Source organism: Camelus bactrianus, chromosome 8, assembly GCF_048773025.1.
Source record: "Camelus bactrianus isolate YW-2024 breed Bactrian camel chromosome 8, ASM4877302v1, whole genome shotgun sequence".
NCBI classification, from domain to species: domain Eukaryota; kingdom Metazoa; phylum Chordata; class Mammalia; order Artiodactyla; family Camelidae; genus Camelus; species Camelus bactrianus.
The window spans coordinates 85,956,393-85,981,036 of NC_133546.1; positions in this window are offsets into that span (position 1 = coordinate 85,956,393).

The following is a 24,644-nucleotide window of genomic DNA, read 5'->3' on the forward strand; positions in this document are numbered from 1 at the left end:
AGGAACTTCAAACCGGCACTAGGAAAAAGACTGAGAAACGAGAGTTAAAGTTTCTCCTGCAACCCGTTCCCTTTGTTCTAGATGAACGAACGTCTCTCCACATGCACAGTTCTGAGAGATAAGTGTGTGTGAAAGCCGCCCTTCACCTATATTGTAGGGAACACAAAGTTTCTTTTCAGTTGCAAACCCCAATTCATACATAGATATGGGGAGTTACTAGCTCCAACTCGGTTTTACAGTGAAAACTGCAGGAAATTCAAACCGGCACTAGGAAACAGACTGAGAAACCAGAGTAAAACTTTCTAATGCAACCCGTTCCATTTTTGATAGATGAACGAACGTATCTCCACATGCTCAGTTCTGAGAGAAAGTGTGTTTGAAAGCCGTCGTTTACCTAGCTTGTTGGGAACACAAATATTCTTTTCAGTTGCAAACTCCACTCCATCCATATATATGGGGTGGTACTAACTCCAACTCGGTTTTACAGTGAAAAATGCAGGAACTTCAAACCGGCACTAGGAAACAGACTGAGAAACCAGAGTAAAAGTTATTCCTGCAACCCGTTCCCTTTGTGCTAGATGAACGAACGTCTCTCCACATGCTCAGTCCTGACAGATAAGTGTGTGTGAAAGCCGTCCTTCACCTAGCTTGTTGGGAACACAAAGTTTCTTTTCAGTTGCGAACGCCACTCCATACATATATATGGGGAGGTACTGGCTCCAACTCTGTTTTACAGTGAAAACTGCAGGAACTTCAAACTGGCACTAGGAAACAGACTGAGAAATCAGAGTAATAGTTTCTCCTGCAACCCGTTCCCTTTGTGCTAGATGAACGAACGTCTCTCCAAATGCTCACTTCAGAGAGATAACTGTGTGTGAAAGCCGTCCTTCACCTAGCTTGTTGGGAACACATAGTTTCTTTTCAATTGCAAACTGCACTATATACATATATATTGGGAGGGACTAGCTCCAACTCGGTTTTACTGTGAAAACTGCAGGAACTTCAAACCGGCACTAGGAAACAGACTGAGAAACCAGAGTAAAAGTTATTCCTGCAACCCGTTCCCTTTGTGCTAGATGAACGAACGTCTCTCCACATGCTCAGTCCTGAGAGATAAGTGTGTGTGAAAGCCGTCCTTCACTTAGCTTGTTGGGAACACAAAGTTTCTTTTCAGTTGCGAACTCCACTCCATACATATATATGGGGAGGTACTGGCTCCAACTCTGTTTTACAGTGAAAACTGCAGGAACTTCAAACTGGCCCTAGGAAACAGACTGAGAAACCAGAGTAATAGTTTCTCCTGCAACCCGTTCCCTTTGTGCTAGATGAACGAACGTCTCTCCACATGCTCACTTCTGAGAGATATCTGTGTGTGAAAGCCGTCCTTCACCTAGCTTGTTGGGAACACATAGTTTCTTTTCAATTGCAAACTGCACTATATACATATATATTGGGAGGGACTAGCTCCAACTCGGTTTTACTGTGAAAACTGCAGGAACTTCAAACCGGCACTAGGAAACAGACTGAGAAACCAGAGTAAAAGTTTCTACTGCAAACCATTCCATTTTTGCTAGATGAAAAAACGTCTCTCCACATGCTCAGTTCTGAGAGATAATTGTGTGTGAAAGCCGTACTTTACATATCTTGTTGGGAACACAAAATTTCTTTTCAGTTGCAAACTCCACTCCATACATATATATGGGGATGTACTGGCTCAAACTCGGTTTTACAGTGAAAACTGCAGGAACTTCAAACCGGCACTAGGAAACAGACTGAGAAACCAGAGTAAAAGTTTCTCCTGAAACCCGTTCCCTTTGTGCTAGATGAACGAACGTCTCTCCATATGCTCACTTCTGAGAGATAAGTGTGTGTGAATGCCGTCCATCACCTAGCTTTTTGGGAACACAAAATTTCTTTTCACTTGCAAACTGCACTATATACATATATATGGGGAGGTACTAGCTCCAAATCGGTTTTACAGTGAAAACTGCAGGTACTTCAAACCGGCACTAGGAAACAGACTGAGAAACCAGAGTAAATGTTTCTACTGCAACCCGTTAGATTTTTGCTAGATGAACGAACGTCTCTCCACATGCTCTGTTCTGAGATATAACTGTGTGTGAAAGCCGTTCTTCACATAGCTTGTTGGGAACACAAAGTTTCTTTTCAGTTGCAAACTACACTCCATACATATATATGGGGAGGTACTAGGCCAAATCGTTTTTAAAGTGAAAACTTCAGGAACTTCAAACCGGCACTAGGAAACAGACTGAGAAACCAGAGTAAAAGTTTCTCCAGCAACCCGTTTCAAATATGCTAGATGAACGAACGTATCTCCACATGCTCAGTTCTGAGAGAAACTGTGTTTGAAAGCCGTCGTTTACCTAGCTTGTTGGGAACACAAATATTCTTTTCAGTTGCAAACTCCACTCCATCCATATATATGGGGTGGTACTAACTCCAACTCGGTTTTACAGTGAAAAATGCAGGAACTTCAAACCGGCACTAGGAAACAGACTGAGAAACCAGAGTAAAAGTTATTCATGCAACCCGTTCCCTTTGTGCTAGATGAACGAACGTCTCTCCACATGCTCAGTCCTGAGAGATAAGTGTGTGTGAAAGCCGTCCTTCACCTAGCTTGTTGGGAACACAAAGTTTCTTTTCAGTTGCGAACTCCACTCCATACATATATATGGGGAGGTACTGGCCCCAACTCTGTTTTACAGTGAAAACTGCAGGAACTTCAAACTGGCACTAGGAAACAGACTGAGAAACCAGAGTAATAGTTTCTCCTGCAACCCGTTCCCTTTGTGCTAGATGAACGAACGTCTCTCCACATGCTCACTTCTGAGAGATAACTGTGTGTGAAAGCCGTCCTTCACCTAGCTTGTTGGGAACACATAGTTTCTTTTCAATTGCAAACTGCACTATATACATATATATTGGGAGGGACTAGCTCCAACTCGGTTTTACTGTGAAAACTGCAGGAACTTCAAACCGGCACTAGGAAACAGACTGAGAAACCAGAGTAAAAGTTTCAACTGCAAACCATTCCATTTTTGCTAAATGAACAAACGTCTCTCCACATGCTCAGTTCTGAGAGATAAGTGTGCGTGAAAGCCGTCCTTTACCTATCTTGTTGGGAACACAAAATTTCTTTTCAGTTGCAAACTCCACTCCATACATATATATGGGGATGTACTGGCTCAAACTCGGTTTTACAGTGAAAACTGCAGGAACTTCAAACCGGCACTAGGAAACAGACTGAGAAACCAGAGAAAAAGTTTCTCCTGAAACCCGTTCCCTTTGTGCTAGATGAACGAACGTCTCTCCATATGCTCACTTCTGAGAGATAAGTGTGTGTGAATGCCGTCCATCACCTAGCTTTTTGGGAACACAAAATTTCTTTTCACTTGCAAACTGCACTATATACATATATATGGGGATGTACTAGCTCCAAATCGGTTTTACAGTGAAAACTGCAGGTACTTCAAACCGGCACTAGGAAACAGACAGAGAAACCAGAGTAAATGTTTCTACTGCAACCCGTTCCATTTTTGCTAGATGAACGAACGTCTCTCCACATGCTCTGTTCTGAGAGATAACTGTGTGTGAAAGCCGTTCTTCACATAGCTTGTTGGGAACACAAAGTTTCTTTTCAGTTGCAAACTACACTCCATACATATATATGGGGAGGTACTAGCTCCAAATCGTTTTTAAAGTGAAAACTGCAGGAACTTCAAACCGGCACTAGGAAACAGACTGAGAAACCAGAGTAAAAGTTTCTCCTGCAACCCGTTCCCTTTGTGCTAGATGAATGAACGTCTCACCACATGCTCAGTTCTGTGAGATAAGTGTGTGTGAAAGCCGTCCTTCAACTAGCTTGTTGGGAACAGAAAGTTTCTTTTCAGTTGCAAACCCCATTCCATACATATATATGGGGAGGTACTAGCTCCAACTCAGTTGTACAGTGAAAACTGCAGGAACTTCAAACCGGCACTAGGAAACAGACTGAGAAACTAGAGTAAAATTTTCTCCTGCAACCCTTTCCCTTTGTGCTAGATGAACGAACGTCTCTCCACATGCTCAGTTCTGAGAGATATGTGTGTGTGAAAGCCGTCCTTCACTTAGATTGTTGGGAACACAAAGTTTCTTTTCACTTGCATTCTCCACTCCATATATATATATGGTGAGGTACAAGCTCCAACTCGGTTTTACAGTGAAAACTGCAGGAAATTCAAACCGGCACTAGGAAAAAGACTGAGAAACCAGAGTAAAAGTTTCTCCTGCAACCCGTTCCCTTTTTGCTAGATGAACGAACGTCTCTCCACATGCTCATTTCTGAGAGATATGTGTGTGTGAAAGCCGTCCTTCACATAGCTTGTTGGGAACACAAAGATTTTTTTCACTTACAAACTCCACTCCATACATATATATGGGGAGGTACTATCTCCAACTCTGTTTTATAGTGAAAACTGCAGGAACTTCAAACCGGCACTAGGAAACAGACTGAGAAACCAGAGAAAAGTTTCACCTGCAACCCGATCCCTTTGTGCTTGATGAACGAACGTCTCTCCACATTCTCTGTTCTGAGAGATAAGTGTGTGTGACAGCCGTCCTTCACCTAGATTGTTGGGAACACAAAGTTTCTTTTCAGTTGCAAACTCCAATCCATACATATATATGGGGAAGTACTAGCTCCAACTCGGTTTTACAGTGAAAACTGCAGGAAATTCAAACCGGCTATAAGAAACAGACTGAGAAACCAGAGTAAAAGATTCTACTGCAAACCGTTCCATTTTTGCTAGATGAACGAACGTCTCTCCACATGCTCAGTTCTGAGAGATAAGTGAGTGTGAAAGCCGTCCTTCACCTAGCTTGTTGGTAACACAAAGTTTCTTTTCACTTGCAAACTCCAATCCATACATATATATGGGGAGGTACTAGCTCTAACTCGATTTTACTGTGAAATCTGCAGGAACTTCAAACCGGCACTAGGAAACAGACAGAAACCAGAGTAAAAGTTTCTCCTGCAAACTGTTCCCTTTGTGCTAGATGAACGAACGTCTCTCCACATGCTCAGTTCTGAGAGATAAGTGTGTGTGAAAGCCGTCCTTCACCTAGCGTGTTGGTAACGCAAAGTTTCTTTTCACTTGCAAACTCCAATCCATACATATATATGGGGAGGTACTAGGTCTAACTCGATTTTACTGTGAAATTTGCAGGAACTTCAAACCGGCACTAGGAAACAGTCTGAGAAACCAGAGTAAATGTTTCTAATGCAACCCATTCCATTTTTGCTAGATGAACGAACGTCTCTCTACATGCTCAGTTCTGAGAGATAACTGTGTGTGAAAGCCGTCCTTCACCTAGCTTGTTGGGAACACAAAATTTCTTTTCAGTTGCAAACTCCACTCCATACATATATATGGGTAGGTACTAGCTCCAACTCGGTTTTACAGTGAAAACTGCAGGAACTTCAAACAGGCAGAAGGAAAAAGTCTGAGAAAAGAGAGTTAAAGTTTCTCCTGCAAACCGTTCCCTTTGTTCTAGATGAACGAACGTCTCTCCACATGCTCAGTTCTGAGAGATAAGTGTGTGTGAAAGCCGTCCTTTTCCTAGCTTGTTGGGAACACAAAATTTCTTTTCAGTTGCAAACTCCACTCCATATATATATATGGGGATGTACTGGCTCAAACTCGGTTTTACAGTGAAAACTGCAGGAACTTCAAACCGGCACTAGGAAACAGACTGAGAAACCAGAGTAAAAGTTTCTCCTGCAACCCGTTCCCTTTGTGCTAGATGAACGATCGTCTCTCCATATGCTCACTTCTGAGAGATAAGTGTGTGTGAATGCCGTCCTTCACCTAGCTTTTTGGGAACACAAAATTTCTTTTCACTTGCCAACTGCACTATATACATATATATGGGGATGTACTAGCTCCAAATCGGTTTTACAGTGAAAACTGCAGGTACATCAAACCGGCACTAGGAAACAGACTGAGAAACCAGAGTAAATGTTTCTACTGCAACCCGTTCCATTTTTGCTAGATGAACGATCGTCTCTCCACATGCTCAGTTCTGAATGATAAGTGTATGTTAAAGTCGTCCTTCACATAGCTTGTTGGGAACACAAAGTTTCTTATCACTTGCAAACTGCACTATATACATATATATGGGGAGGTACTAGCTCCAACTCGGTTTTACAGTGAAATCTGCAGGAACTTCAAACAGGCACTAGGAAACAGTCTGAGAAACCAGAGTAAAAGTTTCTCCTGCAACCCGTTCCCTTTGTGCTAGATGAACGAACGTGTCTCCACAGGCTCAGTTCTGAGAGATAAATGTGTGTGAAAGCCGTTCTTCAGATAGCTTGTTGGCAACACAAAGTTTCTTTTCAGTTGCAAACTCCACTCCATACATATATATGGGGAGGTACTAGCTCCAAATCGTTTTTACAGTGAAAACTTAAGGAACTTCAAACCGGCACTAGGAAACAAACTGAGAAACCAGAGTAAAAGTTTCTCCTGCAACCCGTTCCAAATATGCTAGATGAACGAACGTCTCTCCACATGCTCAGTTCTGAGAGATAAGTGTGTGTGAAAGCCGTCCTTCACCTAGCTTGTACGGAACGCAAAGTTTCTTTTCACTTGCAAACTCCACTCCATACATATATATGGGGAGGTACAAGCTCCAACTCGATTTTACAGTGAAAACTGCAGGAATTTCAAACCGGCAGTAGGAAACAGACTGAGAAACCAGGGTAAAAGTTTCTCCTGCAACACGTTCCCTTTGTGCTAGATGAACGAACGTCTCACCACATGCTCAGTTCTGAGAGATAAGTGTGTGTGAAAGCCGTCCTTCAACTAGCTTGTTGGAAACACAAAGTTTCTTTACAGTTGCAAACCCCATTCCATACATATATATGGGGAGGTACTAGCTCCAACTCGGTTTTACATTGAAAACTGCAGGAAATTCAAACAGGCACTAGGAAACAGACTGAGAAACTAGAGTAAAAGTTTCTCCTGCAAAAAGTTCCCTTTGTGCTAGATGAACGAACGTCTCTCCACAGGCTCAGTTCTAAGAGATATATGTGTGTGAAAGCCGTTCTTCACATAGCTTGTTGGGAACACAAAGTTTCTTTTCAGTTGCAAACTCCACTCCATACATATATATGGGGAGGTACTAGCTCCAACTCGTTTTTACAGTGAAAACTTCAGGAACTTCAAACCGGCACTAGGAAACATACTGAGAAACCAGAGTAAAAGTTTCTCCTGCAACCCGTTCAAAATATGCTAGATGAACGAACGTCTCTCAACATGCTCAGTTCTGAGAGATAAGTGTGTGTGAAAGCCGTCCTTCACCTAGCTTGTACGGAACGCAAAGTTTCTTTTCACTTGCAAACTCCACTCCATACATATATATGGGGAGGTACAAGCTCCAACTCGGTTTTACAGTGAAAACTGCAAGAACTTCAAACCAGAACTAGGAAAAAGACTGAGAAACCAGAGTAAAAGTTTCTCCTGCAACCCGTTCCCTTTGTGCTAGATGAACGAACGTCTCACCACATGCTCAGTTCTGAGAGATAAGTGTGTGTGAAAGCCGCCTTCTACTAGATTGTTGGGAACACAAAGTTTATTTTCAGTTGCAAACCCCGTTCCATACATATATATGGGGAGGTACTAGCTCCAACTCAATTTTACAGTGAAATCTGCAGGAACTTCAAACCGGCACTAGGAAACAGAATGAGAATCTAGAGTAAAATTTTCTCCTGCAACCCGTTCCCTTTGTGCTAGATGAACGAACGTCTCTCCACATGCTCAGTTCTGAGAGATAAGTGTGTGTGAAAGCCGTCCTTCACTTAGATTGTTGGGAACACAAAGTTTCTTTTCACTTGCAAACTCCACTCCATATATATATATGGTGAGGTACAAGCTCCAATTCGGTTTTACAGTGAAAACTGCACTAAAGTCAAACCGGCACTAGGAAAAAGACTGAGAAACCAGAGTAAAAATTTCCCCTGCAACCCGTTCCTTTGTGCTAGATGAACGAACGTCTCTCCACATGCTCATTTCTGAAAGATATGTGTGTGTGAAAGCCGTCCTTCACATAGCTTGTTGGGAACACAAAGTTTCTTTTCACTTACAAACTCCACTCCATACATATATATGGTGAGGTACTATCTCCAACTCTGTTTTATAGTGAAAACTGCAGGAACGTCAAACCGGCACTAGGAAACAGACTGAGAAACCAGAGTAAAAGTTTCTCCTGCAACCCGTTCCAAATATGCTAGATGAACGAACGTCTCTCCACATGCTCACTTCTGAGAGATAAGTGTGTGTGAAAGCCGTCATTCACCTAGCTTCTACGGAACGCAAAGTTTCTTTTCACTTGCAAACTCCACTCCATACATATATATGGGGAGGTACAAGCTCCAACTCGGTTTTACAGTGAAAACTGCAGGAAATTCAAACCGGCACTAGGAAAAATACTGAGAAACCAGAGAAAAAGTTTCTCCTGCAACCCGTTCCCTTTGTGCTAGATGAACGAACGTCTCTCCACATGCTCATTTCTGAGAGATATGTGTGTGTGAAAGCCGTCCTTCACCTAGCTTGTTGGGAACACAAAGTTTCTTTTCACTTACAAACTCCACTGCATACATATATATGGGGAGGTACTATCTCCAACTCTGTTTTATAGTGAAAACTGAAGGAACTTTAAACCGGCACTAGGAAACAGACTGAGAAACCAGAGAAAAGTTTCTCCTGCAACCGGATCCCTTTGTGCTTGATGAACGAACGTCTCTCCACATTCAAAGTTCTGAGAGATAAGTGTGTGTGACAGCCGTCCTTCACCTAGATTGTTGGGAACACAAAGTTTCTTTTCAGTTGCAAACTCCAATCCATACATATATATGGGGAAGTACTAGCTCCAACTCGGTTTTACAGTGAAAACTTCAGGAACTTCAAACCGGCTATAATAAACAGACTGAGAAACCAGAGTAAAAATTCTACAGCAAACCGTTCCATTTTTGCTAGATGAACGAACGTCTCTCCACATGCTCAGATCTGAGAGATAAGTGTGTGTGAAAGTCGTCCTTTACCTAGCTAGTTTTGAACACAAAGATTCTTTTCAGTTGCAAACTACACTCCATACATATATATGGGGTGGTTCTAACTCCAACACGGTTTTACAGTGAAAACTGCAGGAACATCAAACCGGCACTAGGAAACAGACTGAGAAACCAGAGTAATAGTTTCTCCTACAACCTGTTCCCTTTGTGCTAGATGAACGAATGTCTCTCCACATGCTCAGTCCTGAGGGATAAGTGTGTGTGAAAGCCGTCCTTCACCTAGCTTGTTGGGAACACAAAGTTTCTTTTCATTTGAAAACCCCGTTCCATACATATATATGGGGAGGTACTAGCTCCAACTCAGTTTTACAGTGAAAACTGCAGGAACTTCAAACCGGCACTAGGAAACAGACTGAGAAACTAGAGTAAAATTTTCTCCTGCAACCCGTTCCCTTTGTGCTAGATGAACGAACGTCTCTCCACATGCTCAGTTCTGAGGGATAAGTGTGTGTGAAAGCCATCCTTCACTTAGATTGTTGGGAAAACAAAGTTTCTTTTCACTTGCAATCTCCACTCCATATATAAATATGGTGAGGTACAAGCTCCAATTCGGTTTTACAGTGAAAACTGCAGGAAATTCAAACCGGCACTAGGAAACAGACTGAGAAATCAGAGTAAAAGTTTCTCCTGCAACCTGTTCCCTTTTCCTAGATGAACGAAAGTCTCTCCACATGCTCAGTTCTGAGAGATAAGTGTGTGTGAAAGCCGTCCTTCACCTAGCTTGTTGGGAACACAAAGTTTCTTTTCAGTTGCAAACTCCACTCCATACATATATATGGGGAGGTACTAGCTCCTACTCGGTTTTACAGTGAAAACTGCAGGAATTTCAAACCGGCACTAGGAAACAGACTGAGAAACCAGAGTAAAAGTTTCTCCTGCAACCCTTTCATTTTGTGCTAGATGAACGAACGTCTCTCCACATGCTCAGTTCTGAGAGATATGTGTGTTTGAAAGCCGTCCTTCACCTAGCTTGTTGGGAACACAAAGTTACTTTTCAGTTGCAAATTCCACTCCACACATATGTATGGGGACGTCCAACTCCAAAACGGTTTTACTGTGGAATCTGCAGGAACTTCAAACCGGCACTAGGAAACAGACTGAGAAACCTCAATAAAAGTTTCTCCTGCAATCCGTTCCATTTGTGCCAAATGAACGAACGTCTCTCCACACGTTCAGTTCTGAGAGATATGTGTGTGTGAAAGCCGTACTTCACTTAGCTTGTTGGGAACACAAAGTTTCGTTTCACTTGCAAACTCCACTCCATACATATATATGGGGAGGTACTAGCTCCAACTCGGATTTACAGTGAAAACTGCAGGAACTTCAAAAAGGCACTAGGAAACAGACTGAGAATCCCGAGTAAAAGTTTCTCCTTCCACCCGTTCCCTTTGTGCTAGATGAACGAACGTCTCTCCACATGCTCATTTCTGAGAGATAAGTGTGTGTGAAAGCCGTCCTTCACCTAGTTTGTTGGGAACACAAAGTTTCTTTTCACTTGCAAACTCCACTCCATACATATATATGGGGAGGTACTAGCTCCAACTCGGTTTTACAGTGCAAACTGCAGGAACTTCAAACCAGAAATAGGAAACAGACTGAGAAACCAGAGTAAAAGTTTCTCCTGCAACCCGTTCCTTTTTTTGCTAGATGAACGAACGTCTCTACACATGCTCAGTTCTGAGAGATAAGTGTGTTTGAAAGCCGTCCTTCACCTAGCTTGTTGGGAACACAAAGTTTATTTTTACTTGCAAACTCCACTCCATACATATATATGGGGAGGTACTAGCTCCAACTCTGTTTTACAGTGTAAACTGCAGGAACTTCAAACCGGCACTAGGAAACAGACTGAGAAACCAGAGTAAAAGTTTCTCCTGCAACCCGTTCCCTTTGTGCTAGATGAACGAACGTCTCTCCACATGCTCAGTTCTGAGAGATAAGTGTGTGTGAAAGCCGTCTTTCACCTAGCTTGTTGGGAACACAAAGTTTCTTTTCAGTTGCAAACTCCACTCCATACATATATATGGGGAGGTACTTGCTCCAACACGCTTTTACAGTGAAAACTGCAGGAACATCAAACCGGCAGTAGGAAACAGACTGAGAATCCAGAGTAAAAGTTTCTCCTGCAAACCGTTCCATTTGTGCTAGATGAACGAACGTCTCTACACATGCTCATTTCTGAGAGATAAGTGTGTGTGAAATCCGTCCTTCACCTAGCTTGTTGGGAACACAAAGTTTCTTTTCACTAGCAAACTCCACCACATACATATATATGGGGAGGTACTAGCTCCAACTCTGTTTTACAGTGAAAACTGCAGGAACTTCAAACCGGCACTAGGAAACAGACTGAGAAACCAGAGTAAAAGTTTCTCCTCCAACCCGTTCCAAATATGCTAGATGAACGAACGTCTCACCACATGCTCAGTTCTGAGAGATAAGTGTGTGTGAAAGCCGTCCTTCAACTAGCTTGTTGGGAACACAAAGTTTCTTTTCAGTTGCAAACCCCATTCCATACATATATATGGGGAGGTACTAGCTAAAACTCTGTTTTACATTGAAAACTGCAGGAAATTCAAACAGGCACTAGGAAACAGACTGAGAAACCAGAGTAAAAGTTTCTCCTGCAAAAAGTTCCCTTTGTGCTAGATGAACGAACGTCTCTCCACAGGCTCAGTTCTAAGAGATATATGTGTGTGAAAGCCGTTCTTCACATAGCTTGTTGGGAACACAAAGTTTCTTTTCAGTTGCATACTCCACTCCATACATATATATGGGGAGGTACTAGCTCCAACTCGTTTTTACAGTGAAAACTTCAGGAACTTCAAACCGGCACTAGGAAACATACTGAGAAACCAGAGTAAAAGTTTCTCCTGCAACCCGTTCAAAATATGCTAGATGAACGAACGTCTCTCAACATGCTCATTTCTGAGAGATAAGTGTGTGTGAAAGCCGTCCTTCACCTTGCTTGTACGGAACGCAAAGTTTCTTTTCACTTGCAAACTCCACTCCATACATATATATGGGGAGGTACAAGCTCCAACTCGGTTTTACAGTGAAAACTGTAAGAACTTCAAACCAGCACTAGGAAAAAGACTGAGAAACCAGAGTAAAAGTTTCTCCTGCAACCCGTTCCCTTTGTGCTAGATGAACGAACGTCTCACCACATGCTCAGTTCTGAGAGATAAGTGTGTGTGAAAGCCGCCTTCTACTAGATTGTTGGGAACACAAAGTTTATTTTCAGTTGCAAACCCCGTTCCATACATATATATGGGGAGGTACTAGCTCCAACTCAATTTTACAGTGAAATCTGCAGGAACTTCAAACCGGCACTAGGAAACAGAATGAGAATCTAGAGTAAAATTTTCTCCTGCAACCCGTTCCCTTTGTGCTAGATGAACGAACGTCTCTCCACATGCTCAGTTCTGAGAGATAAGTGTGTGTGAAAGCCGTCCTTCACTTAGATTGTTGGGAACACAAAGTTTCTTTTCACTGCAAACTCCACTCCATATATATATATGGTGAGGTACAAGCTCCAACTCGGTTTTACAGTGAAAACTGCAGGAAATTCAAACCGGCACTAGGAAAAAGACTGAGAAACCAGAGTAAAAGTTTCTCCTGCAACCCGTTCCCTTTGTGCTAGATGAACGAACGTCTCTCCACATGCTCATTTCTGAGAGATATGTGTGTGTGAAAGCCGTCCTTCACCTAGCTTGTTGGGAACACAAAGTTTCTTTTCACTTACAAATTCCACTCCATACATATATATGGGGAGGTACTAACTCCAACTCTGTTTTATAGTGAAAACTGCAGGAACTTCAAACCGGCACTAGGAAACACACTGAGAAACCAGAGTAAAAATTCTACTGCAAACCGTTCCATTTTTGCTAGATGAACGAAAGTCTCTCCACATGCTCAGATCTGAGAGATAAGTGTGTGTGAAAGTCGTCCTTTACCTAGCTAGTTTTGAACACAAAGAATCTTTTCAGTTGCAAACTACACTCCATACATATATATGGGGAGGTACTACCTCCAACTCAGTTTTACAGTGAAAACTGCAGGAACTTCAAACCGGCACTAGGAAACAGAATGAGAATCTAGAGTAAAATTTTCTCCTGCAACCCGTTCCCATTGTGCTAGATGAACGAACGTCTCTCCACATGCTCAGTTCTGAGAGATAAGTGTGTGTGAAAGCCGTCCTTCACTTAGATTGTTGGGAACACAAAGTTTCTTTTCACTTGCAATCTCCACTCCATATATAAATATGGTGTGGTACAAGCTCCAATTCGGTTTTACAGTGAAAACTGCAGGAAATTCAAACCGGCACTAGGAAAAAGACTGAGAAACCAGAGTAAAAATTTCCCCTGCAACCCGTTCCTTTGTGCTAGATGAACGAACGTCTCTCCACATGCTCATTTCTGAAAGATATGTGTGTGTGAAAGCCGTCCTTCACATAGCTTGTTGGGAACACAAAGTTTCTTTTCACTTACAAACTCCACTCCATACATATATATGGTGAGGTACTATCTCCAACTCTGTTTTATAGTGAAAACTGCAGGAACGTCAAAACGGCACTAGGAAACAGACTGAGAAACCAGAGTAAAAGTTTCTCCTGCAACCCGTTCCAAATATGCTAGATGAACGAACGTCTCTCCACATGCTCACTTCTGAGAGATAAGTGTGTGTGAAAGCCGTCATTCACCTAGCTTGTACGGAACGCAAAGTTTCTTTTCACTTGCAAACTCCACTCCATACATATATATGGGGAGGTACAAGCTCCAACTCGGTTTTACAGTGAAAACTGCAGGAAATTCAAACCGGCACTAGGAAAAATACTGAGAAACCAGGGAAAAAGTTTCTCCTGCAACCCGTTCCCTTTGTGCTAGATGAACGAACGTCTCTCCACATGCTCATTTCTGAGAGATATATGTGTGTGAAAGCCGTCCTTTACCTAGCTTGTTGGGAACACAAAGTTTCTTTTCACTTACAAACTCCACTGCATACATATATATGGGGAGGTACTATCTCCAACTCTGTTTTATAGTGAAAACTGAAGGAACTTTAAACCGGCACTAGGAAACAGACTGAGAAACCAGAGAAAAGTTTCTCCTGCAACCGGATCCCTTTGTGCTTGATGAACGAACGTCTCTCCACATTCAAAGTTCTGAGAGATAAGTGTGTGTGACAGCCGTCCTTCACCTAGATTGTTGGGAACACAAAGTTTCTTTTCAGTTGCAAACTCCAATCCATACATATATATGGGGAAGTACTAGCTCCAACTCGGTTTTACAGTGAAAACTTCAGGAACTTCAAACCGGCTATAAGAAACAGACTGAGAAACCAGAGTAAAAATTCTACAGCAAACCGTTCCATTTTTGCTAGATGAACGAACGTCTCTCCACATGCTCAGATCTGAGAGATAAGTGTGTGTGAAAGTCGTCCTTTACCTAGCTAGTTTTGAACACAAAGATTCTTTTCAGTTGCAAACTACACTCCATACATATATATGGGGTGGTTCTAACTCCAACACGGTTTTACAGTGAAAACTGCAGGAACATCAAACTGGCACTAGGAAACAGACTGAGAAACCAGAGTAATAGTTTCTCCTACAACCTGTTCCCTTTGTGCTAGATGAACGAATGTCTCTCCACATGCTCAGTCCTGAGGGATAAGTGTGTGTGAAAGCCGTCCTTCACCTAGCTTGTTGGGAACACAAAGTTTCTTTTCATTTGAAAACCCCGTTCCATACATATATATGGGGAGGTACTAGCTCCAACTCAGTTTTACAGTGAAAACTGCAGGAACTTCAAACCGGCACTAGGAAACAGACTGAGAAACTAGAGTAAAATTTTCTCCTGCAACCCGTTCCCTTTGTGCTAGATGAACGAACGTCTCTCCACATGCTCAGTTCTGAGGGATAAATGTGTGTGAAAGCCTTCCTTCACTTAGATTGTTGGGAAAACAAAGTTTCTTTTCACTTGCAATCTCCACTCCATATATAAATATGGTGAGGTACAAGCTCCAATTCGGTTTTACAGTGAAAACTGCAGGAAATTCAAACCGGCACTAGGAAACAGACTGAGAAATCAGAGTAAAAGTTTCTCCTGCAACCTGTTCCCTTTTCCTAGAAGAACGAAAGTCTCTCCACATGCTCAGTTCTGAGAGATAAGTGTGTGTGAAAGCCGTCCTTCACCTAGCTTGTTGGGAACACAAAGTTTCTTTTCAGTTGCAAACTCCACTCCATACATATATATGGGGAGGTACTAGCTCCTACTCGGTTTTACAGTGAAAACTGCAGGAATTTCAAACCGGCACTAGGAAACAGACTGAGAAACCAGAGTAAAAGTTTCTCCTGCAACCCTTTCATTTTGTGCTAGATGAACGAACGTCTCTCCACATGCTCAGTTCTGAGAGATATGTGTGTTTGAAAGCCGTCCTTCACCTAGCTTGTTGGGAACACAAAGTTACTTTTCAGTTGCAAATTCCACTCCACACATATGTATGGGGACGTCCAACTCCAAAACGGTTTTACTGTGGAATCTGCAGGAACTTCAAACCGGCACTAGGAAACAGACTGAGAAACCTCAATAAAAGTTTCTCCTGCAATCCGTTCCATTTGTGCCAAATGAACGAACGTCTCTCCACACGTTCAGTTCTGAGAGATATGTGTGTGTGAAAGCCGTACTTCACTTAGCTTGTTGGGAACACAAAGTTTCGTTTCACTTGCAAACTCCACTCCATACATATATATGGGGAGGTACTAGCTCCAACTCGGATTTACAGTGAAAACTGCAGGAACTTCAAAAAGGCACTAGGAAACAGACTGAGAATCCCGAGTAAAAGTTTCTCCTTCCACCCGTTCCCTTTGTGCTAGATGAACGAACGTCTCTCCACATGCTCATTTCTGAGAGATAAGTGTGTGTGAAAGCCGTCCTTCACCTAGTTTGTTGGGAACACAAAGTTTCTTTTCACTTGCAAACTCCACTCCATACATATATATGGGGAGGTACTAGCTCCAACTCGGTTTTACAGTGCAAACTGCAGGAACTTCAAACCAGAAATAGGAAACAGACTGAGAAACCAGAGTAAAAGTTTCTCCTGCAACCCGTTCCTTTTTTTGCTAGATGAACGAACGTCTCTACACATGCTCAGTTCTGAGAGATAAGTGTGTTTGAAAGCCGTCCTTCACCTAGCTTGTTGGGAACACAAAGTTTATTTTTACTTGCAAACTCCACTCCATACATATATATGGGGAGGTACTAGCTCCAACTCTGTTTTACAGTGTAAACTGCAGGAACTTCAAACCGGCACTAGGAAACAGACTGAGAAACCAGAGTAAAAGTTTCTCCTGCAACCCGTTCCCTTTGTGCTAGATGAACGAACGTCTCTCCACATGCTCAGTTCTGAGAGATAAGTGTGTGTGAAAGCCGTCTTTCACCTAGCTTGTTGGGAACACAAAGTTTCTTTTCAGTTGCAAACTCCACTCCATACATATATATGGGGAGGTACTTGCTCCAACACGCTTTTACAGTGAAAACTGCAGGAACATCAAACCGGCAGTAGGAAACAGACTGAGAATCCAGAGTAAAAGTTTCTCCTGCAAACCGTTCCATTTGTGCTAGATGAACGAACGTCTCTACACATGCTCATTTCTGAGAGATAAGTGTGTGTGAAATCCGTCCTTCACCTAGCTTGTTGGGAACACAAAGTTTCTTTTCACTAGCAAACTCCACCACATACATATATATGGGGAGGTACTAGCTCCAACTCTGTTTTACAGTGAAAACTGCAGGAACTTCAAACCGGCACTAGGAAACAGACTGAGAAACCAGAGTAAAAGTTTCTCCTCCAACCCGTTCCAAATATGCTAGATGAACGAACGTCTCACCACATGCTCAGTTCTGAGAGATAAGTGTGTGTGAAAGCCGTCCTTCAACTAGCTTGTTGGGAACACAAAGTTTCTTTTCAGTTGCAAACCCCATTCCATACATATATATGGGGAGGTACTAGCTAAAACTCTGTTTTACATTGAAAACTGCAGGAAATTCAAACAGGCACTAGGAAACAGACTGAGAAACCAGAGTAAAAGTTTCTCCTGCAAAAAGTTCCCTTTGTGCTAGATGAACGAACGTCTCTCCACAGGCTCAGTTCTAAGAGATATATGTGTGTGAAAGCCGTTCTTCACATAGCTTGTTGGGAACACAAAGTTTCTTTTCAGTTGCATACTCCACTCCATACATATATATGGGGAGGTACTAGCTCCAACTCGTTTTTACAGTGAAAACTTCAGGAACTTCAAACCGGCACTAGGAAACATACTGAGAAACCAGAGTAAAAGTTTCTCCTGCAACCCGTTCAAAATATGCTAGATGAACGAACGTCTCTCAACATGCTCATTTCTGAGAGATAAGTGTGTGTGAAAGCCGTCCTTCACCTTGCTTGTACGGAACGCAAAGTTTCTTTTCACTTGCAAACTCCACTCCATACATATATATGGGGAGGTACAAGCTCCAACTCGGTTTTACAGTGAAAACTGTAAGAACTTCAAACCAGCACTAGGAAAAAGACTGAGAAACCAGAGTAAAAGTTTCTCCTGCAACCCGTTCCCTTTGTGCTAGATGAACGAACGTCTCACCACATGCTCAGTTCTGAGAGATAAGTGTGTGTGAAAGCCGCCTTCTACTAGATTGTTGGGAACACAAAGTTTATTTTCAGTTGCAAACCCCGTTCCATACATATATATGGGGAGGTACTAGCTCCAACTCAATTTTACAGTGAAATCTGCAGGAACTTCAAACCGGCACTAGGAAACAGAATGAGAATCTAGAGTAAAATTTTCTCCTGCAACCCGTTCCCTTTGTGCTAGATGAACGAACGTCTCTCCACATGCTCAGTTCTGAGAGATAAGTGTGTGTGAAAGCCGTCCTTCACTTAGATTGTTGGGAACACAAAGTTTCTTTTCACTGCAAACTCCACTCCATATATATATATGGTGAGGTACAAGCTCCAACTCGGTTTTACAGTGAAAACTGCAGGAAATTCAAACCGGCACTAGGAAAAAGACTGAGAAACCAGAGTAAAAGTTTCTCCTGCAACCCGTTCCCTTTGTGCTAGATGAACGAACGTCTCTCCACATGCTCATTTCTGAGAGATATGTGTGTGTGAAAGCCGTCCTTCACCTAGCTTGTTGGGAACACAAAGTTTCTTTTCACTTACAAATTCCACTCCATACATATATATGGGGAGGTACTAACTCCAACTCTGTTTTATAGTGAAAACTGCAGGAACTTCAAACCGGCACTAGGAAACACACTGAGAAACCAGAGTAAAAATTCTACTGCAAACCGTTCCATTTTTGCTAGATGAACGAAAGTCTCTCCACATGCTCAGATCTGAGAGATAAGTGTGTGTGAAAGTCGTCCTTTACCTAGCTAGTTTTGAACACAAAGAATCTTTTCAGTTGCAAACTACACTCCATACATATATATGGGGAGGTACTACCTCCAACTCAGTTTTACAGTGAAAACTGCAGGAACTTCAAACCGGCACTAGGAAACAGAATGAGAATCTAGAGTAAAATTTTCTCCTGCAACCCGTTCCCATTGTGCTAGATGAACGAACGTCTCTCCACATGCTCAGTTCTGAGAGATAAGTGTGTGTGAAAGCCGTCCTTCACTTAGATTGTTGGGAACACAAAGTTTCTTTTCACTTGCAATCTCCACTCCATATATAAATATGGTGTGGTACAAGCTCCAATTCGGTTTTACAGTGAAAACTGCAGGAAATTCAAACCGGCACTAGGAAAAAGACTGAGAAACCAGAGTAAAAATTTCCCCTGCAACCCGTTCCTTTGTGCTAGATGAACGAACGTCTCTCCACATGCTCATTTCTGAAAGATATGTGTGTGTGAAAGCCGTCCTTCACATAGCTTGTTGGGAACACAAAGTTTCTTTTCACTTACAAACTCCACTCCATACATATATATGGTGAGGTACTATCTCCAACTCTGTTTTATAGTGAAAACTGCAGGAACGTCAAAACGGCACTAGGAAACAGACTGAGAAACCAGAGTAAAAGTTTCTCCTGCAACCCGTTCCAAATATGCTAGATGAACGAACGTCTCTCCACATGCTCACTTCTGAGAGATAAGTGTGTGTGAAAGCCGTCATTCACCTAGCTTGTACGGAACGCAAAGTTTCTTTTCACTTGCAAACTCCACTCCATACATATATATGGGGAGGTACAAGCTCCAACTCGGTTTTACAGTGAAAACTGCAGGAAATTCAAACCGGCACTAGGAAAAATACTGAGAAACCAGGGAAAAAGTTTCTCCTGCAACCCGTTCCCTTTGTGCTAGATGAACGAACGTCTCTCCACATGCTCATTTCTGAGAGATATATGTGTGTGAAAGCCGTCCTTTACCTAGCTTGTTGGGAACACAAAGTTTCTTTTCACTTACAAACTCCACTGCATACATATATATGGGGAGGTACTATCTCCAACTCTGTTTTATAGTGAAAACTGAAGGAACTTTAAACCGGCACTAGGAAACAGACTGAGAAACCAGAGAAAAGTTTCTCCTGCAACCGGATCCCTTTGTGCTTGATGAACGAACGTCTCTCCACATTCAAAGTTCTGAGAGATAAGTGTGTGTGACAGCCGTCCTTCACCTAGATTGTTGGGAACACAAAGTTTCTTTTCAGTTGCAAACTCCAATCCATACATATATATGGGGAAGTACTAGCTCCAACTCGGTTTTACAGTGAAAACTTCAGGAACTTCAAACCGGCTATAAGAAACAGACTGAGAAACCAGAGTAAAAATTCTACAGCAAACCGTTCCATTTTTGCTAGATGAACGAACGTCTCTCCACATGCTCAGATCTGAGAGATAAGTGTGTGTGAAAGTCGTCCTTTACCTAGCTAGTTTTGAACACAAAGATTCTTTTCAGTTGCAAACTACACTCCATACATATATATGGGGTGGTTCTAACTCCAACACGGTTTTACAGTGAAAACTGCAGGAACATCAAACTGGCACTAGGAAACAGACTGAGAAACCAGAGTAATAGTTTCTCCTACAACCTGTTCCCTTTGTGCTAGATGAACGAATGTCTCTCCACATGCTCAGTCCTGAGGGATAAGTGTGTGTGAAAGCCGTCCTTCACCTAGCTTGTTGGGAACACAAAGTTTCTTTTCATTTGAAAACCCCGTTCCATACATATATATGGGGAGGTACTAGCTCCAACTCAGTTTTACAGTGAAAACTGCAGGAACTTCAAACCGGCACTAGGAAACAGACTGAGAAACTAGAGTAAAATTTTCTCCTGCAACCCGTTCCCTTTGTGCTAGATGAACGAACGTCTCTCCACATGCTCAGTTCTGAGGGATAAATGTGTGTGAAAGCCTTCCTTCACTTAGATTGTTGGGAAAACAAAGTTTCTTTTCACTTGCAATCTCCACTCCATATATAAATATGGTGAGGTACAAGCTCCAATTCGGTTTTACAGTGAAAACTGCAGGAAATTCAAACCGGCACTAGGAAACAGACTGAGAAATCAGAGTAAAAGTTTCTCCTGCAACCTGTTCCCTTTTCCTAGAAGAACGAAAGTCTCTCCACATGCTCAGTTCTGAGAGATAAGTGTGTGTGAAAGCCGTCCTTCACCTAGCTTGTTGGGAACACAAAGTTTCTTTTCAGTTGCAAACTCCACTCCATACATATATATGGGGAGGTACTAGCTCCTACTCGGTTTTACAGTGAAAACTGCAGGAATTTCAAACCGGCACTAGGAAACAGACTGAGAAACCAGAGTAAAAGTTTCTCCTGCAACCCTTTCATTTTGTGCTAGATGAACGAACGTCTCTCCACATGCTCAGTTCTGAGAGATATGTGTGTTTGAAAGCCGTCCTTCACCTAGCTTGTTGGGAACACAAAGTTACTTTTCAGTTGCAAATTCCACTCCACACATATGTATGGGGACGTCCAACTCCAAAACGGTTTTACTGTGGAATCTGCAGGAACTTCAAACCGGCACTAGGAAACAGACTGAGAAACCTCAATAAAAGTTTCTCCTGCAATCCGTTCCATTTGTGCCAAATGAACGAACGTCTCTCCACACGTTCAGTTCTGAGAGATATGTGTGTGTGAAAGCCGTACTTCACTTAGCTTGTTGGGAACACAAAGTTTCGTTTCACTTGCAAACTCCACTCCATACATATATATGGGGAGGTACTAGCTCCAACTCGGATTTACAGTGAAAACTGCAGGAACTTCAAAAAGGCACTAGGAAACAGACTGAGAATCCCGAGTAAAAGTTTCTCCTTCCACCCGTTCCCTTTGTGCTAGATGAACGAACGTCTCTCCACATGCTCATTTCTGAGAGATAAGTGTGTGTGAAAGCCGTCCTTCACCTAGTTTGTTGGGAACACAAAGTTTCTTTTCACTTGCAAACTCCACTCCATACATATATATGGGGAGGTACTAGCTCCAACTCGGTTTTACAGTGTAAACTGCAGGAACTTCAAACCGGCACTAGGAAACAGACTGAGAAACCAGAGTAAAAGTTTCTCCTGCAACCCGTTCCCTTTGTGCTAGATGAACGAACGTCTCTCCACATGCTCAGTTCTGAGAGATAAGTGTGTGTGAAAGCCGTCTTTCACCTAGCTTGTTGGGAACACAAAGTTTCTTTTCAGTTGCAAACTCCACTCCATACATATACATGGGGAGGTACTTGCTCCAACTCGCTTTTACAGTGAAAACTGCAGGAACATCAAACCGGCAGTAGGAAACAGACTGAGAATCCAGAGTAAAAGTTTCTCCTGCAAACCGTTCCATTTGTGCTAGATGAACGAACGTCTCTACACATGCTCATTTCTGAGAGATAAGTGTGTGTGAAATCCGTCCTTCACCTAGCTTGTTGGGAACACAAAGTTTCTTTTCACTAGCAAACTCCACCACATACATATATATGGGGAGGTACTAGCTCCAACTCTGTTTTACAGTGAAAACTGCAGGAACTTCAAACCGGCACTAGGAAACAGACTGAGAAACCAGAGTAAAAGTTTCTCCTGCAACCCGTTCCCTTGGTGCTAGATGAATGAACGTCTCTCCACATGCTCATTTCTGAGAGATAAGTGTGTGTGAAAGCGGAACTTCACCTAGCTTGTTATGAACACAAAGTTTCTTTTCACTTGCAAACTCCAATCCATACATATATATGGGGAGGTTCTAGATCAAACTCGGTTTTACAGTGAAAACTGCAGGAACATCCAACGGGCACTAGGAAAAAGACTGAGAAACCAGAGTAAAATTTTCTCCTGCAAAGCGTTCCCTTTGTGCTAGATGAACGAACGTCTCTCCACATGCTCAGTTCTGAGAGATAAGTGTGTGTGAATGCCGTCCTTCACCTATCTTGTTCGGAACACAAAGTTTCTTTTCATTTGCAAACTCCACTCCATATATATATATGGGGAGGTACTAGCTCCAACTCGGTTTTACAGTGAAAACTGCAGGAACTTAAAACCGGCACTAGGAAACAGACTGAGAAACCAGAGTAATAGTTTCTCCTGCAACCCGTTCCCTTTGTGCTAGATGAACGAACGTCTCTCCACATGCTCAGTTCTGAGAGATAAGTGTGTGTGAAAGCCGTTCTTCACCTAGCTGGTTGGGAACACAAAGTTTCTTTTCACTTGCAGACTCCACTCCATACATATATTTGGGGAGGTACTAGCTCCAACTCGGTTTTACAGTGAAAACTGCAGGAACTTCAAACTTGCACTAGGAAACAGATTGAGAAACCAGAGTAAAAGTTTCGCCTGCAACCAGTTCCCTTTGTGCTAGATGAACGAACGTCTCTCCACATGCTCAGTTCTGAGAGATAAGTGTGTGTGAAAGCCGTCCTTCACCTAGCTTGTTGGGAACACAAAGTTTCTTTTCAGTTTCCAACTCCACTCCGTACATATATATGGGGAAGTACTAGCTCCAACTCGGTTTTACAGTGAAAAGTGCAGGAACTTCTAACCGGCACTAGGAAACAGACTGAGAAACCAGAGTAAAAGTTTCTCCTGCAACCCGTTCCATTTGTCCTAGATGAACGAACGTCTCTCCACATGCTCAGTTCTGAGAGATAAGTGTGTGTGAAAGCCGTCCTTCACATACCTTGTTGGGAACACAAAGTTTCTTTTCACTTGCTATCTCCACTCCATACATATATATGGGGAGTTACTAGCTCCAACTCGGTTTTACAGTGAAAAGTGCAGGAACTTCAAACCGGCACTAGGAAACAGACTGAGAATCCAGAGTAAAAGTTTCTCCTGCAACCCGTTCCCTTTGTCCTAGATGAACGAACGTCTCTCCACATGCTCATTTCTGAGAGATATGTGTGTGTGAAAGCCGTTCTTCATCTAGCTGGTTGGGAACACAAAGTTTGTTTTCAGTTGCAAATTCAACTCCATACATATTTATTGGGAGGTACTATCTCCAAATCGGTTTTACAGTGAAAACTGCAGGATCTTCAAACCGGCACTAGGAAACAGACTGCGAAACCAGAGTAATAGTTTCTCCTGCAACCCGTTCCCATTGTGCTAGATGAACGAACGTCTCTCCACATGGTAAGTTCTGATAGATAAGTGTGTGTGAAAGCCGTCCTTCACCTAGCTTGTTGGGAACACAAAGTTTCTTTTCATTTGCAAACTCCACTCCATACATATTTATGGGGAGGTACTAGCTCCAACTCCATTTTACATTGAAAACTGCAGGAAATTCAAACCGGCACTTTTAAACAGACTGAGAAACCAGAGTAAAATTTTCTCCTGCAACCCGTTCCCTTTGTGCTAGATGAACGAAAGTCTCTCCACATTCTCAGTTCTGAGTGAAAAGTCTGTGTGAAAGCCGTCTTTCACATAGCTTGTTGGGAACACAAAGTTTCTTTTCAGTTGCTATCTCCACTCCTTACATATATATGGGGAGGTACTAGCTCCAACTCGATTTTACAGTGAAAACTGCAGGAACTTAAAACCGGCACTAGGAAACAGACTGAGAAACCAGAGTAAAAGTTTCTCCTACAAACCTTTCCTTTGTGCTAAATGAACTAACGTCTCTCCACATGCTCAGTTCTGAGAGATATGTGTGTGTGAAAGCCGTCCTTCAACTAGCTTGTTGGGAACACACAGTTTCATTTCACTTGCAAACTGCACTATATACATATATATGGGGAGGTACAAGCTCCAACTCTGTTTTACAGTGAAAACTGCAGGAACTTCAAACTGGCACTAGGAAACAGAATGAGAAACCAGAGTAAAAGTTTCTCCTGCAACCCGTTCCCTTTGTGCTAGATGAACGAACGTCTCTCCACATGCTCATTTCTGAGAGATATGTGTGTGTGAAAGCCGCCCTTCACCTAGCTTGTTGGGAACACAAAGTTTCTTTTCACTTACAAACTCCAATGCATACATATATATGGGGAGGTACTATCTCCAACTCTGTTTTATAGTGAAAACTGAAGGAACTTTAAACCGGCACT